The sequence below is a fragment of the Erpetoichthys calabaricus genome, chromosome 5 (assembly GCF_900747795.2).
Source record: "Erpetoichthys calabaricus chromosome 5, fErpCal1.3, whole genome shotgun sequence".
Classification (NCBI taxonomy): domain Eukaryota; kingdom Metazoa; phylum Chordata; class Cladistia; order Polypteriformes; family Polypteridae; genus Erpetoichthys; species Erpetoichthys calabaricus.
Genome location: NC_041398.2, coordinates 205,553,811 through 205,572,058, shown reverse-complemented (window position 1 = coordinate 205,572,058; position 18,248 = coordinate 205,553,811). Strand labels below are relative to the sequence as shown.

The 18,248-nt window shown below is 35.9% G+C and overlaps 1 protein-coding gene across 2 annotated transcripts in view; it reads right to left on the bottom strand.

Annotated features, from left to right (window-relative positions):
• LOC114652190 (transducin-like enhancer protein 1) overlaps positions 1-18,248 on the bottom strand; it is a 129,619-nt gene that overhangs the window by 74,156 nt on the left and 37,215 nt on the right. The gene's annotated exons all lie outside the window — the stretch shown is intronic.

Below are 18,248 nucleotides of genomic sequence, written 5' to 3'. Positions count from 1 at the left end.
AACAAACAAGGCAAAAGAAAGTGTAAGGGAAAGTAAGAAAAAGCCCCAAAACTAAAAAGCCCTAACACATTACCTTTGGACCTGCTGTATTCAAATGTTAATCTATAGTATAACTGAACATGTCTGACTACATTTTACGCCACCTACAAGCCTGTCATGGACAGCAGCATCTCTCTTATTACATGAGTCAGAAGTTTTTGTGTTGTTTATGAAAATTTGTTTTTCTTCAGTGTCTGTAAAGTTGTAATTCCTCCTTGGAGATAAACTCTGTACCTATGAGTAATACAGCCTGGCTTTTGCATATGATTATGGCTATGAAAAATTACTTGTGGCATTCCCACAAAAAACTTGGATTATAGCTTTGCTTGTACTGCAGAATGGCTTCTTTAATCTAACAGTTCAATAATCTATAAAATTTGAAAGCAATAAATTAATATGTCAGGCAGGGTGGCATAGTGGTTAAGGCTTTGAAGTTGGGTGATGGGACTCAAATCCAATTTGGGGAAAAGATTTTTTTTAATTTTATTTATATATATATATATATAATATATATATATATATATATATATATATATATACTAATATATATAATATATGTATATATAAATAAATATATAAATAAATATATAAATTATATAAACAAACATATAAATTATATATAGTATATATATATATACTAGCAAAATACCCGCGCTTCGCAGCGGAGAAGTAGTGTGTTAAAGAGGTTATGAAAAAGTAAAGGAAACATTCTAAAATAACGTAACATGATTAGTCAATGTAATTGTGTTGTCATTGTTATGAGTGTTGCTGTGTTTTTATATATATAAAATACACACACACACAATAAACATATATATACATATACATATACACATATATATATACATATCTACATATATATATATATACATATACATATACACATATATATATACATATCTACATACATATACAATATATATATATATATATATATATATATATATATATATAATATAATATATATACAGTAATCCTCGCTATATCGCGCTTCGCCTTTCGCGGCTTCACTCCATCGCGGATTTTATATGTAAGCATATTTTAAATAATATATCGCGGATTTTTCGCTGCTTCGCGGGTTTCTGCGGCCAATGGGTCTTTTAATTTCTGGTACATGCTTCCTCAGTTGGTTTGCCCAGTTGATTTAATACAAGGGACGCTATTGGCAGATGGCTGAGAAGCTACCCACTTACTTTTCTTTCTCTCTCTCTCTCTCTGTCTGATCCTGACGTAGGGGGTGTGAGGCAGGGGGGCTGTTCGCACACACTAGACGATACGGACGCTCGTCTAAAAATGCTGAAAGATTATCTTCACGTTGCTGCACCTTCTGTGTGCAGCTTTTAAGTATGCTGCACGGGTGCTTCGCATACTTAAAAGCTCAAAGGGCACGTATTGATTTTTTATCTGTCTCTCTCTCTATCTCTCTCTCTCTGCTCCTGACGGAGGGGGTATGAGCTGCCGCCTTCAACAGCTTTGTGCCGCGGTGCTTCGCATACTTAAAAGCAAACAGCCCTATTGATTCGTTTGCTCCTGTTGAAGAGGAAGATATGTTTGCATTCTTTTAATTGTGAGGACTGAACTGTCATCTCTGTCTTGTCATGGAGCACAGTTTAAACTTTTGAAAAAGAGACAAATGTTTGTTTGCAGTGTTTGAATAACGTTCCTGTCTCTCTACAACCTCCTGTGTTTCTGCGCAAATCTGTGACCCAAGCATGACAATATGAAAATAACCATATAAACATATGTTTTCTACTTCGCGGATTTTCTTATTTCGCGGGTGGCTCTGGAACGCAACCCCCGCGATGGAGGAGGGATTACTGTATATATACATATACACATCCACATATCAACATATATATATACACATATATACACACACACACGGTTTATGGGTGATGATTGTTTTACTCTTTTTATCTTTATTTTATTTTATTGTAGAATCAACTCCTATCTGCGCACAGCAGGGCAGCCGTGGGCGGATGCGTATGGTGTATTCACTCCATGTTATCGTGCATTGCGCTGTCAGTGGTATTTTGATAAAAGAATTTGAACAACATATAAGAAGCGTATAAATTATTAAACAGTAAAACATTAACATTTAAGAAGTAAAGTTACATTAAGTACTACTGCAGTGCCTTCGGGTATACCTCATTTTTTGTATGCCCATTACATGCTTAAATGTATACATTTTTTGGTGGCACCTACCGGAGAACACGCGACATATAACCGAGCGTGGGGAGAAGCATGGATTTTTAAACACGCGTTGAGTTCATCTGCTGGTCTCCCTCGTGGAATAACTGGTAATGTTTGACTAAAATCTACAGCGAGTAAAACGACATTACCTCCTATTTTTTTTTTTTACGATCTCTGAGATCTTGCTTTTTTCGGTTCAAGGCTTCATAAGCTCTTTTATGTTGTATGGTGTACTTATCCCAAACCATCATCTTTGAATGTTGCAAGACTTTCGCCTTGTATGTAGATCGGGGTAATTACATTCATTGCATTCCTAGTCTGAATCACAATCTGATTGTATGGGTGGTTACCTGGCACTGTAGGGTTGCCACCCGTCCTTTAAAATACGGAATCGTGCCGCGTTTGAGAATGAAAATTGCGCGTCCCGTTTTTGAATCAATACTGGACGGGATTTATCCCGTATTTTTTTTAGCAATTTTTTTTTTTAAAGCAGCGTCTCATGCAAATCATCCCACACGCATTTTATGAAGATGCCTCCTTTCCTACTTTTGATTGGGTAATACTTGATGTCATCGTTAGTTTGATTGGTGTTTTTAACTGTCCAGTGAGGAGGGCGTGTCTTTTAAGTACAGTCTGCAAAGTGTTGGCACTGAGATGTGGCGTCAGCGCCATAGTTGAAGCCCCTAACGTTGCGTCAGCAAGTCGGCTAACATCCGCCATGTGCCGTCTTTCAGTTGCGAGAAGCAGATCATAGAATGGTTGAACTGTTGCCCCTAACGTTGCGCCACGGCGTGTGGTTCGTTTATACCTCGTGTCGTTCTCATTAAACTTTTATCTCGCGAATATGTTATTGCAATCCGCAGCGGGGAAGCGTTTCTATAAACTTAATTTAAACTTACGTTTTACACCGTGCTTTCTTTCCCTTATGAACATGCTTGTATGCTTAACTCACTCCGTTCTCAATTGTTTAATTAATTTTTTGCTCTTAGCTGTTCGCGGCTCTTCCTCCATTTCCCCCCTACTTCGTTCTTTTATCTCGCGAATATGTTATTGCAATCCTTAACGGGAGCGTTTCAATAAACCGATTGAAAATAGTTTTGCATTTACCTTTTTAGTAAAAGGCGAGCTTTTTAAGCCTGAGAAATCACCCCGTAAATGCACACGTTTATTGCACATGTGTTAATATGTATGGTTACACAGTATTAAAAGACAGTGAACAACGTCAGTTACCTTTGTTCCCGCGTTTGATAAAAGGTGAGCTTTTAAGCCTGAGAAATCACCCCGTAAATGCACACGTTTAATTGCACATGTGTTAATATGTATGCTTACACAGTATTAAAAGACAGTCAAAAATTACGTCATTTACCTTCGTTCCCGCCGTGTGACTCGTGCTGTAAATCTCTTCCTTCTTTTTAGTTCACGTAATTACGTAGGAGGCGTGATGACGCGATACGTGACTCCGCCTCTCCATTACAGTGTATGGACAAAAAATATGTTCCAGTTATGACCATTACGCTTTGAATTTCGAAATGAAACCTGCCTAACTTTTGTAAGTAAGCTGTAAGGAATGAGCCTGCCAAATTTCAGCCCTTCCACCTACACGGGAAAGTTGGAGAATTAGTGATGAGTGAGTCCAGTGAGTCAGTCAGTGAGGGCTTTGCCTTTTATATTATAGTAATATATATATATATATATAGAATGGTCAAACAACGTAACATTGTGTGTACTGTCACTGTGGACATGGTGCAGAAAATACTAATGTTGCCTGTGGTCAGCCTCCTACTCCATATTGTCGTCTCTTTCCTGATGCCCTTCCCACAGTATCTCCAATTAAGTCAGCGTAATGTTGCTGATTAATTGTCCTTGTTCACTAGGAACAAACACTTATTAACAAGTCTGTTAATTCGAAAAAAGTTAGCACATGTTGTTGATGTTTACTATGAACCCACATGCATTTTTCGACATACAAGAAAAAAAAAAAAAGGGAAACAAGTCATGTACACAATTGATAGAATAAATGGGCACACATATGTATCCTCCCAATCAGCTCAGCAGATGGATTAACAAGACTGGAGACATGCAATAACAAGTGGCAGAGTAGTTAACTACATCCTACTCCCATGCTATTGACCAATTCCATGAATTTTTGCCCCACAACCATGAATTGTTTATTATTTACACATTCACTCACTGGGCAAATTAGGAAAACTGTTACACCTGGTTATCCATGCAATGTAATCATGCAGGTACAGATTGAGAGTTTTATTTAATGTCCATATCAAACAACAGAATGAGGGGAAGAAAAAAAAAGTAATCTCAGTGATTTCAACAGCAGCATGATTGTTGGGGCTAGGTGGTCTGGCTCGTTATTTCCGTAACTGCCAATTTCCTGTCCAGATTTCCTAGGCATATAAATACCAAGCAAACATTGCTTGAATGTCACAGCCAATTGGAGTATTGTGGCTGACTATATTTATCCCTTCATTGACCATCTTCTAATGGCTACTTACATCATGATAATACACCATATGTTATAAAGAAAAAGTAGTTTCAAACTGGTATCTTGAACATGAAAATAAGTTCTGTAACCAGGTCTGAATCCAACACGTTTGAGATGTAGTTGAAAGGCAGGCAATTCACAGCATACTTGTGCTGTAGACAAATCTGTATAATCATGTCAGAATGGACCATAATTTCATATATTTCAGAATCTTGTGGAAATCATGCCATGAAGAACTGAGGCAGTTTTGAGAGCAAAAGGAGGCACTTACCTCAGTATTAGCCTAGTGTTCATAAGCATTTTGCTTTAGTCAATGTATCTATTCTAACATAGAGTACAACACATGCATACACATACTGTACATATGTAAGTAAATAAACTATACTAAATCAGTTGGCTTATTTAATGATTTTTTCTTTCAGTTGTAAAAGTAATGTTCATAACTAGTGTTTGAGTGGTATGACCAAAAATTTTATATCACGGTATATATAAAATTTATACCGGTTTCACTGTATTCAACTGTATATTTTTTCCTCATGCATGAGTGGATGTTAAACCACATTTTCCACTGCAATTACTGCAGTAGACTGACTAAAAATAACCTATTCCACTATCATGCAGAATTGTACATTGTACAAAAAACACATTTTAATGTGCACAGCAAGTATTAATACAGGTTTGCATGGGCCCCATAAAGTGATAGTTTTTCAAGGGGGTGGCACTAATGAAGAGAAGGAATCACATTGGATGACAGTTGCAGTCAAACTATAGAACTTTTTTATTGAACAAATTTTGCAAACAACTTAAAACTAAAATTTTGACAATATATTTTCCACCATCCAAACAGGCATTTAGACTTAGTAAAATATCCAGAGGTGCTTGTCAAAAGTTGTATTGCACTGAACATGTCTTAGAAAAGGAATAAACTGTAAATATTTTTTGTAAACTATACTTTCTGTTAATGTTAACAATCTCTGTCCACTGACACGTTAAATTGACTTTTTAAACAACTTTACCATCATCTTAAACGTGCATATTTAAACTAATAAACAATAATAAAATAAATAATAGTGCAACTTCCAGTAATAATGCTATTACTTCAAGACTTCAAGCCCATGGTGCATTACACAGTATTCACCAAATAAAAAAATAAAATAAAAACATGTGCACTTGGGTGATGATATCTTTAGCCAACTAAACCATCATTTAGGCAAATTGTCATTAATATGGGACCTTGCTTCAAGCTATGCTATATACTGTACATAAATAATAAAACTGCAACTTGCATTTATAATGCTATTTGTGGTATAGCCCTACAGAATCGTATTAGGGGCCACGGTGAAGAAAAAAAAAATACGGGACACAGGGGTAGAAAAAAAAAAACGTACAGAATAAAGTCAACATGTTGATTTTATTCTCGACATGTCCACTTTAATCTTGACGCTTATGTCGAGATTAAAGTCGATATTTCCACTTTAATTATAAAATGAACTATGAGAATAAAGTAGAATGTCGTAACGTAAAGTTCATCCTAAAATCGATGTTTAATTTACTAGATTTTCTCAAAACCCGTCATAAGTTAATGTAGCACATTAAATGCTTTGTGTTGTGCTCCCCAACCAGTTGTTAATCACTTGCACGCTTCTTAAACTGACTTCCTCCGCACTAAGAGGAGGCACCGGCAGCAATCACCGCACAGAATACATTCACTTCTAGTGATATTCCTGCTCTCTGAAAATTTAGAATGCTAAGATATATACTTGATATCATTTTCAGGATGAAATGCCATTAAAGCAGGTATTAAACATGCACTGTTAGTGTCGCGGGTAGTGATGCTCCCTTGCAGTAAGGGGTCCCCAGGTGTATGTTCAGTGTAGAGAACTTTATGGCAGGTGTGGACGAGGGCTCCAGAAAACCTGGATGTATGAATGGGGTATCGCACAGATTTAACTTAAATATTGTGTAAATGTTGGGTTTGTGATCTGGTGGTCGGAGACCACAAAACACAAAATTCAATTGGATGTTCTTCTGAGTGGGCTTTCTTTATTGCATCTGTGCTGTCCCTGCCTGATGTACCAAACCTTCAGCTTCCTATCCTTCCTTTTTTTTTTCTCCACATAAACCAATCACCACACGATAAACGTCTTAAAACTAGTTATATACCCTTGGACCACGGAGTGTTCAGAACTTTAAAAAAATTCTTCGTTATACATTGTTTAATTATGCCATCCATTCAGGGTTGAGCTAATCCCAGCGAGCATTGTGGTGCGAGGCAGGTAGCAATATCCTGAACGCCAGCACATCGCAGGGTGTATACAAGCAAAACATACACTAAGCAGGGTCAAATATAGCATAACAAAACCCACCACATCCTACATGACTTTGAAAGGAAACTGAAGAAAGCCAAGGTAAACCCACCAGAAAAACATGCAAATTCAAGGCAGGGTACACCCGAGACCCCCTTGCTGCGAGGCAGCAGTGCAACCTCCACCGCCCACCTGCCCCCACATGAGTAATACATGCATTAATGCATTTCATCATGAAAATTATATCAAGCATTTATCTTAGCATTTTAATTGTTCAGGGAGCAGGAATATCATGAAGTGAATGTATTCTGTGCGGCGATCGCTGCCGGCGCCCTCAAGAGGAAGTCCGTTTAAAGAAGCATGTACCCGATTTAACATGGCTCGGGGGAACACAATGCATTTAATGTGTTTACATTAACTTATGACAGGCTTTGAGAGAAAATCTAGTAAAATATAAATATTCATATTATGATGAAATTTAGTTTACGATGTTCTACATTAATGACTAATTACGAGAATAAAGTCAACGTGGTCGACTTTTATTCTTGACATAAATGGCGAGAATCAAGTAGAAATGTCGAGAATAAAGTCAACATGTCGTCACACTATTACACAGTACCCAGGTACATTACACTGTATTGAAAAGAAATGTAACAAGTACAACTTGGCTTGCAGTATTATCCAGTAGTATAGAAACAGTATTCACAGATGTTGAACATAATGGTCCACATCCGACCTTTTTAAAACCAAAGTATCTCCAGGCTGTACTCAGTTGCATGCCTATTTAACGGTGTTTAGCAGTGAAAAAGAGCCCCATCGCAACACCCTCAACTAACGCATGTACTCAGTTGTATCTGTTTAGCGGTGTAGCAGTGACAAAGGTTCCCCCTTAAACAGTTTCCTGCTGCACCACGTTCCCAATGTTGTTTAGGCAATTTAAACCGGTGTTGCAGTATAAGAAAAATCCATATCATAACAAAAATAAACGGTTTTCGGTATGAACCGGTATACCGCCCAGCACTAGTAATAACCATTAATTTGTTGCTGTATGGCCTAAACAGATGTTTCACAATTGACTTATGTACTGTCAAATCCAAGGACAATCTGATGAGTTTAAGGTGATTCTCTATCTCATTTCAAGTGGAAAAAATATTAATTTTTGCATTTTTACTGTCCATTTTAAAAAACTGGTACCAATATTTCATCTCATACAATTTAACAAACAGCTTTTCAAAAAACTATTTAATTTTTTGTCTGTCGTCATGCATGTGGGCACATTATAAGTATTGGCCAACTTACTTTCATTATAAACATAATTACATATATTTTAATATTAAATGTTTAAGATTTGAAAGTCAGTTGGATAAGTTGAAATGTAGACAATATATATATATATATATATATATATATATATATATATATATATATATATATATATATATATATATATATATATATAGTGGTATCAAAGTTAAAATGTGGCTCCAGCCATGGTGGTACTTTGTTTCATATTCAATTTCCCCTTTTGCAAGCATGTCCAAAACAACTGCTCTGTTTAATAATGTGTACTACTGATATTCTGTATCAGCATAAAGCAGAGAAGAGCTAATGGATCTCTACCTCAGATTGTTTGCAGCTCATTTGTTTTTGCACACTTACATCTTTCAATTATTTTGCCACATGTTTAGTTTGGTGTCATTTGTCCATTACATGCAGTTTCAGGAGTTGACTGGCTTATCTCTTTTCTTTTGAGCAAAATCTAATGTAGCTTTTCCATATTTGCTTCCAATGAGTGATTTGTGTCTAGCAGTGTGGCCTTTAGAATTCTGCTGTCAAAGTGGTCTGTATATTTTGATACCTTCTTTCCATGCTACGTGGAGGTTTATTTGCAATTTTATCAACTTTTTAAAAATTATTAATTTAGTTTTTCTTCACAGCAGTGATAAACTTTGATCTAAACCAGATTACTTCCAATTGTAAAGCTCTAGAGTGGATAGTTTCTTTTTTAAGGTATTCCATATGAATTTATTTTGATATAGTCCTGTCAATACACCTTAGCTATCCACCTGGCAGCCACTATACGCAAGTAGATCTGATCTAATAACAGGGGAAGGAACACAGAAATATCCATAAGGAAAAGTAAACAATCTGAAGTTTGTGCCTCATATTGTAACCTTTCATTCAAATTTTGTACTTTTCATAACTGCTTTGGATTAATGCCCAAATCTGATTATAGACCTTGCAGCTCCAATTGCAGAGCACAAGAAAGAGTCTTCCAATGCCTATTAATTCAGGGACCACAGTGCACTAATTACTGCATAATGGAATAAATACAGTGGAATAGTTTTACTGCAGGTTAGTGTCACAAGAAGGTATAATGATAATGAAGAGAGAAAAATACATTACATCAAAGTGAGAACTGCTATTAAATGACAAGCACACATCTACAAAACCCTGTCACTCTATCCCATGCCAGAAAAGATGCACTTTTTTTAATATTCATTTTACTTTGCATAAGAGTAAAATCAAGGAAGTTCAGTCTAGTTTTCAACTAGTGTGTCATCACTTAAGTTTATCTTACACAGTTTATTGCTCTAGATTGAAAAATGCCACACACACAACATATTTACATATTTATTTTTATTTTAAAAACACACGAAACTATGTATTGATGTTTGAGGACAATTTAATTAACTGAGCAAAGACAATTGCTGCCAAATGTCAAAATAACTGACAAAGGGACATGCACACTTCTAATGTGTATTTATTTTTGTATAGTTTTTACGGGGTAACTTTTATAAGCACTAAAGCAAACAGAATGTTAAAATACCTTCATATTTGTTTTCAATGAATATCATCCATTTCAAATAAGAATTGATACATAAAATTTTTAATTGTACTTGTATAGAGACATGGACACAACCAATAAAAGGATAAAATAGATGGAAAAACATATATAGCCTTTATAAATAACTAAATCTTAGGCAATGAGATTAAAATATTTTAAACATTCCCAATAAACCAACTGCAGCTTCAGATCCAACAACATCCAATTTGTATAATATAATGAAAAGTTAACAATGTAAAGAAAACAATGAATTTTAATTTGTATGGTAAAAATGAAAATGGGTGCTTGTGTACATTATAACTGTAGTTTAGGAACCTATATATTTCAAAAATATTTAAATATATTGGGCATCATATTGCCAAAGTATTGCACTTGGTGTATAAACAATCATTGTGGCCAGATCATGCCAGAAATCCCCTTAACATAGTACCTTGTGCTGGTGTCTGCTATAACAACGTTACCAAGAAAGCAAGTACAAATTGCATATTTTGAAATATGCAGTAGATTGGTTGGGTTCAGAACATGGATATAAGCATACATGGGTCTCAGTGGAGAGTTGCAAGTGGTAATCTAGCACAGTTTTAGCAGCCAAAAACTGATACATGATGAAAAGAATAAGAATAAAAACCACAAAACAGTAGGTGTCTAATCAGCATGGCTTGGATGACTAACAAAGAGCCATAATAAAGTGTCAATAGTATTTTAAATACTAACACCAGGGCGGCATTGGTGGCGCAGTGGGTAGCGCTGCTGCCTCGCAGTTGGGAGATCTGGGGACCTGGGTTCGCTTCCCGGGTCCTTCCTGCGTGGAGTTTGCATGTTCTCCCCGTGTCTGCGTGGGTTTCCTCCGGGCGGCTCTGGTTTCCTCCCACAGTCCAAAGACATGCAGGTTAGGTGGATTGGTGATCTAAATTGGCCCTAGTGTGTGCTTGGTGTGTGGGTGTGTTTGTGTGTGTCCTGCGGTGGGTTGGCACCCTGCCCAGGATTGGTTCCTGCCTTGTGCCCTGTTGTTGGCTGGGATTGGCTCCAGCAGACCCCCGTGACCCTGTGTTCGGATTCAGCGGGTTGGAAAATGGATGGATGGATACTAACACCACAGCAAGCAAGAAATGATGAATGATATATTGACAAGTATCTTAAGTATTTTAACATTTCTATATAATATTTTAGTTTTTCCTTTAGAATATGGCCAATTCAGTCTAAATTTTCTAAGCATATCTTGATTATTAAGGGGCCATCTCTTAACATTGTTGTTACATGTGTGGAATTTTTTTTAACAAGTCAAAATCTGTCACAGGGACATGGTAAGCTAACAACAGTTTCCACTGAATGATTCAGAAAAAAATCTCTGAAATGGAATGTGCTTATATGTGAATATGAAGGAATGTCTGGACTGCAGATGTGACTTTTGGTGTGAATTTAGTCAGGATTTAATGAACTAACATAAACTGTTTTCTGCCTGAAGGCAACAATTTGCCAGTACTCCCAGAGGAGAGTCAATATACATATTTTTTATAGATAATATATGTAGAGACAATAGCATGGCAGGAAAATTTTATTCTAGTCAGCCAATATGTTGTAAGCAACACATCCAACAATCAACCAGAAATTGGAAGGATCAAGTAGCACATAAAAAATGCAATATAAACTAGAGTATCCAATATAAGCTACAGTATTTTTCAGTTTCTTTGTTATACCTTGCCTGATGAAGGGGCCTTAGCTGCCTCAAAAAGCTTACATTTGTAATCTATTTAGTTCACCCTACTTTCTCCTTTATCAATCTATGGCTAACACGGTACAACACTCTACTGATATAAACTTTTAGAAGAATACATTATTTCACCTAAAGAGATTGATATATATTTGACCAGCTTTCATGTTAGCATTTCAACAACAAACTGAACATGGTACGCACAAAATCTGCACAAACAAAAAATATTTAGATACTGACCTGACCAGTACAGTGTTGCAGAATGCTGTCAGCAAAAATGTTTTTAACAAGTGGAGCCATTACTTGGTTTATTCTATAATATACAGAAGCAGACTGCTTGACTGTTGGTTTGATAGCATTCCAATAAGTGAAGCTAACACTAGTGCTGGGCAATAGTGGCTTAGCAATGCATTATTTATTCATTTATGTTTTTCAGAAAAAGACGGTAATAATATTTAGTATTGCACTCATCAGTTTTCATTTCTATGCACAAGATAAAGGCCAGCTGAAATGTTGCTCAGCCTAAACTATCCCATACTTTCCTTTAATATCCATCTCTTGAAATATGAAGTAGAGCCAAACTGATCAGAGATTTTTGTCATAGTACCGATTCCAATAAAGTGTCTAATTTCCAATAACCAATATCAGCAGCTGATAAATTGCCCCTCTCCCACACTTGAGAGAAAAAAAAAGCCAAGTATAAAAATATTTCAATAAATGTTTTATATTTTAAAACAAAACTGCAAATCAGATTAAGAAAAAGTGTTAACAATTACTAATGAAAATAATCATATAAATAAATAACAGTACATATAACAACAATATAACTGAAATAAACTATGTTAGCATGATTAAACAACACAATACACAAACCTGTGCAAAATTATTATAGTCAGTGCCATTATTAAAATAATAAAACAAAACAAAACTCAATTATTGTCAAGAGCGGCTAATACGAGCAACATGGTCAAACTAATAATCCCATTCTATTAAAGGAGGATTATAATGCAGGAAGCACAGCTTTTACACCATGGACAGCGCTCGTTCTGACCTCATATATGTTGCCCATAACACTGAACACCTACACACTGGGCACTGATGATGGTGGTGGACAAGCCAAATGTCACTTTGAACAGTTGCTTTAAAATAGTTCAAGTTAATATTCTACTTCTTGAAGGAGTTGTCCGATGTCCTGTCTATTGCAGGCTCTTACAGACAGTACTGTACTTCTTCCATTATGCCTTCAGGTTAATTTTGGCTGTTACTCCAGACATGCTATGATGCAATAAGTATTTTTCATATCTTTTGCACATCACTTCCACAATCAGCATTTTTATCATTTTTTAATTGTAGTTTATTATATCCTTTACATTCAAGAGATAATTAAATCAAATAAATTAATAAGTACTGTATAAATTATGTCATTCCACTTTGTGGCTGTATTGTATTTTATCCCTGTAAAGGCAGGGAACAAAGGAAAATGTATGTAAGTTAGGAATAGCATAAATAAACTAATATACAGCAGAATCTTTACATTTGTGGATTTTGTTAGCTGTTTTAATGGTCCGTAACTAAAACGTCTGGTACACTGCCAAAATATTTTCTATAGCATAAAATGCATCAATACAAAATGCATCTGCCCAGTTACATTATTAAAAGAATACTGCTTGAAAACAATCCAGAAGAAAACTACAGACATGGCAACTCCTCAGCACCTTTTGGCATCTTTGATCCTTACTTACCATGAGATTTACAACATGCTCTTGTGATGTGATAAAAACATTGCATAGCAGCATGCATTGTTTACTTGGTTATATATTTTCAGGTAAGCCCATAGTTGATGTTATCAGAGTGTACTATAGGCTAAAGGCCTAAGCTATCTCGCTGAAGCATTTTAGAAATCATTTTGTGCTAGAGTCCATCTTATTTAAAAATAATGGAACAATAATTTATGAAAGTTGTTAATATTTTACACACTATATTATAGGTGGGAGTGAGCAATCGGGTATAATTTTTGTTTATGTGAAATGAGATTATTAATCAATTTCTCCATTTTAACAAAAGGTAAGAACACATCTCTTACAAAAGACTGCACTATACAGTTATTATATACAAGTTGAAGTAAAAGAATTAAGTTCCTATGGAGAAATATTTTAAATTTTGTAAAAGTAAATCAAACACGTGAACTGTAATTACATTCCTTATACTAGTTCCCTGAAACTGTCCACAGCTCCCCATACTTGATCTGCTGATTCACCCCTTTCCAGAAAGATACACAATGGTAATAAATTGTTTGCCACTAACTGATGACACCCCCCCACCACCACAATTGGAAGATGCTTATTAAAAATCCCTTAAGAGCTACTCTCTAAAAGTATCTGCATTGATGCCCAGAAGTCTCCATCTGTGTGAACAGCCATTCCACGCTGATTAATGGACTTCAAGTATACTGCATTTAAAACAATGAGAGAGAAAAAGATAAACTTGCATTGAAAACTACTTGGCAGGGCCTGGCAACACTAATTGAGCTTTCTCTTTAGCTCTCTGGCAAGGCAGATTGCCGGCTGTATCTCCAGGAGAAAGCTCTTGTATCTGTCTGGCAGCTCTTAGCTGAGGCATCTCAAGTACCCTTAATTGTTTATGTTCCTAATGCAGAGCCTCTTGAATGTTTGCATTCATTTTTAATAGCAGGCTTAAGAGCAGGGTCTATCAAAGAATGACAAAGCAATTCCATTCATCAGCTCCTGCTACAGCAATGATGGCCTTTTGATTTATTTGCAAATGACAAGCTTGGCAGGCCCCTGACTTAAGTGCTTTCCTCCCTTTTGAAGCATCATTAAAATTAACACGAAGGAATTCTGCTGCATTTTGCATGATTAAGTTCAATACACTGCTCTGCACTGTTTTCTTGGTTGTGGGGTGGTGAATTATTGTTAGGATAGGAGCTTCCTCCCATTTTTTTTCTAAATACTACACAGTAATACATTATTCTTTACTCTTGCATAAAAAAGCGTCACAGAACTAAAACAACTGTAATATGGTTAGAAAAAAATTATTAAATTACAATGTATATATATTCATCCAACCTCAGTATCTTGTAAAGAAAGCTGCATAAAAATATTATTTTATATAAGTTAAAAAAAACATTTTTCAAATACCCCATCACTATATAGCTGGACAAATGCCAAGCAGAATTTAAAAAAAAAAAAAAAAAAAAGGACTGAAATTTTATCATGGTGCAGAAAAACAGCAATGTATGATAGGTTTAGTTCTTGCATACTTTAGTTAAATATGAATATAATCTTGCTGTTTGTTGTTGTCTGTGCAGTCTATTTCTATGGGTTTTACTTATGGATTATTCAACTTTTTAAACAAATCTCAGAGCAAGCATTCATGATTCAGCTTTTAGTCTGTTAAAATGGAGATGCTATCATAGGTTACAAGGAAACAAAATTTAGGGGAGGCATCCAGGAAAGTAAGAACCTAACTCCATCCATCCATTATCCAACCTAAAACTCCACTACTAAGAATTTTTTGGGGCAATATTCAGTCACTGGATAACAAACTTGATGACATTAAAGCAATACTGACTTTAAGAAATGTCATTAGAAACTACTGTTCTTTCTGTGGATCTGAAACATGGCTAACCGCCAAGACACTTAATGATGTAATAGAGCTAGATCTTCAGTCAACCCTAAGAGAGAGAGAAATTGCTATGTAAAAGTAGAGGAACGGGTCTGCATTTTAAAGTAAAAAATGATGGGTGCACAGTTGTTAACATCTGAAAAAGCTGCTCACCTATCCCAGATACTTAGCACAATGAAATTCCTACTGGCATGTGTCCTCTATTGAAACATGACAATATGCTTGACATGACTTGACTTAATAATTAAGGACTATCCATTCCATCTTAAAAAAGCTCTTCAGTGTTTCTACATGGTTGTCAAAATCCCTTCACAAGCTAACATGAACATACTGCTGAGAGATCTATACATCATCATTAAATAATAAGAATGTTTACAACTGAAGGAATTACTTATTATTGTTAACGATGTTGACAAAGCACACTTTTAAAGGAATATTTAACCTAAACATCAACATGTCACTTTCTCCAATGGTAATGCTAACACTTTGGGTCTCCGATTTATATAAATATAAAAAAAAAAACCCACAGCACTCTGGTTTTCTGCTCTTAAGAGGAAACTAAAGACGCCGGATCCAGTAAGAAAAGTAACTCAGTCCTGGACTAAAGAAATTGATGTAAAACTGTAGGATTGTTTAGATTAGCTCAGATTTTGACATGTTTAAGTTTTCTCAGCAGCTGTATATGATTACCCCATTGTCACAGAGTGGAAACATTATATTATTATATATATATATTATTATATATATATATATATATATATATATATATATATATATACACACAGTGGTGTGAAAAACTATTTGCCCCCTTCCTGATTTCTTATTCTTTTGCATGTTTGTCACACAAAATGTTTCTGATCATCAAACACATTTAACCATTAGTCAAATATAAACACAAGTAAACACAAAATGCAGTTTGTAAATGGTGGTTTTTATTATTTAGGGAGAAAAAAAAATCCAAACCTACATGGCCCTGTGTGAAAAAGTAATTGCCCCCTGAACCTAATAACTGGTTGGGCCACCCTTAGCAGCAATAACTGCAATCAAGCGTTTGCGATAACTTGCAATGAGTCTATTACAGCGCTCTGGAGGAATTTTGGCCCCACTCATCTTTGCAAAATTGTTGTAATTCAGCTTTATTTGAGGGTTTTCTAGCATGAACCGCCTTTTTAAAGGTCATGCCATAGCATCACAATTGGATTCAGGTCAGGACTTTGATAGGCCACTCCAAAGTCTTCATTTTGTTTTTTTCTTCAGCCATTCAGAGGTGGATTTGCTGGTGTGTTTTTGGGTCATTGTCCTGTTGCAGCACCCAAGATCGCTTCAGCTTGAGTTGACGAACAGATGGCCGGACATTCTCCTTCAGGATTTTTTGGTAGACAGTAGAATTCATGGTTCCATCTATCACAGCAAGCCTTCCAGGTCCTGAAGCAGCAAAACAACCCCAGACCATCACACTACCACCACCATATTTTACTGTTGGTATGATGTTCTTTTTCTGAAATGCTGTGTTCCTTTTACGCCAGATGTAACGGGACATTTGCCTTCCAAAAAGTTCAACTTTTGTCTCATCAGTCCACAAGGTATTTTCCCAAAAGTCTTGGCAATCATTGAGATGTTTCTTAGCAAAATTGAGACGAGCCCTAATGTTCTTTTTGCTTAACAGTGGTTTGCGTCTTGGAAATCTGCCATGCAGGCCGTTTTTTGCCCAGTCTCTTTCTTATGGTGGAGTCGTGAACATTGACCTTAATTGAGGCAAGTGAGGCCTGCAGTTCTTTAGACGTTGTCCCTGGGGTCTTTTGTGACCTCTCGGATGAGTCGTCTCTGCGCTCTTGGGGTAATTTTGGTCGGCCGGCCACTCCTGGGAAGGTTCACCACTGTTCCATGTTTTTGCCATTTGTGGATAATGGCTCTCACTGTGGTTCGCTGGAATCCCAAAGCTTTAGAAATGGCTTTATAACCTTTACCAGACTGATAGATCTCAATTACTTCTGTTCTCATTTGTTCCTGAATTTCTTTGGATCTTGGCATGATGTCTAGCTTTTGAGGTGCTTTTGGGTCTACTTCTCTGTGTCAGGCAGCTCCTATTTAAGTGATTTCTTGATTGAAACAGGTGTGGCAGTAATCAGGCCTGGGGGTGGCTACGGAAATTGAACTCAGGTGTGATACACCACAGTTAGGTTATTTTTTAACAAGGGGGCAATTACTTTTTCACACAGGGCCATGTAGGTTTGGATTTTTTTTCTCCCTAAATAATAAAAACCATCATTTAAGAACTGCATTTTGTGTTTACTTGTGTTATATTTGACTAATGGTTAAATGTGTTTGATGATCAGAAACATTTTGTGTGACAAACATGCAAAAGAATAAGAAATCAGGAAGGGGGCAAATAGCTTTTCACACCACTGTATATATTATATATATATTATTATTATAATTAAAAAATTGGATAACAGTGTGTACAAAAACAGCACACATATTCATAATAAGGAACTGTGGATTATCAGTGAAATACATAATTTGCTGAAGGTTTGAAGCAATATATTTCAGGTCAACAATATGGAAACAAAAAATAAATACAGGTATGAGCTCAGTAAAGCAATTGCAGCTGTTAAAAGTCAACATGAGGCCTAAGCCAGTGTTGTACTCTTTAACAAAAACTAAAATGAAACGTGTCATTAATGAAAAAATAATCATGTCAGTGACAAAAACTAAAGTAAAAATTTTTTTTTTTTGATTTCCACCCCACTAGTCTTTGTGCATAATGGACAAGAGTGTGCAGTTGCCATTTGAATTGATTTAGTATTATTTAAAACCGTGCCATCGCAATATTAGTTTTGAGAATATCATTGATTTCTGTGCATGTGCCAGTATCCCTGGCAAATACAGTTGGAATCAGTCAATTTCATTGGTCATTTCAGCCATCAGTCAGCTTTCCATTCTAGAACCGAGAGTGAATCCCAAAGCCTCATCACTTGTCAATGACTTATACTATGAATTTAACTG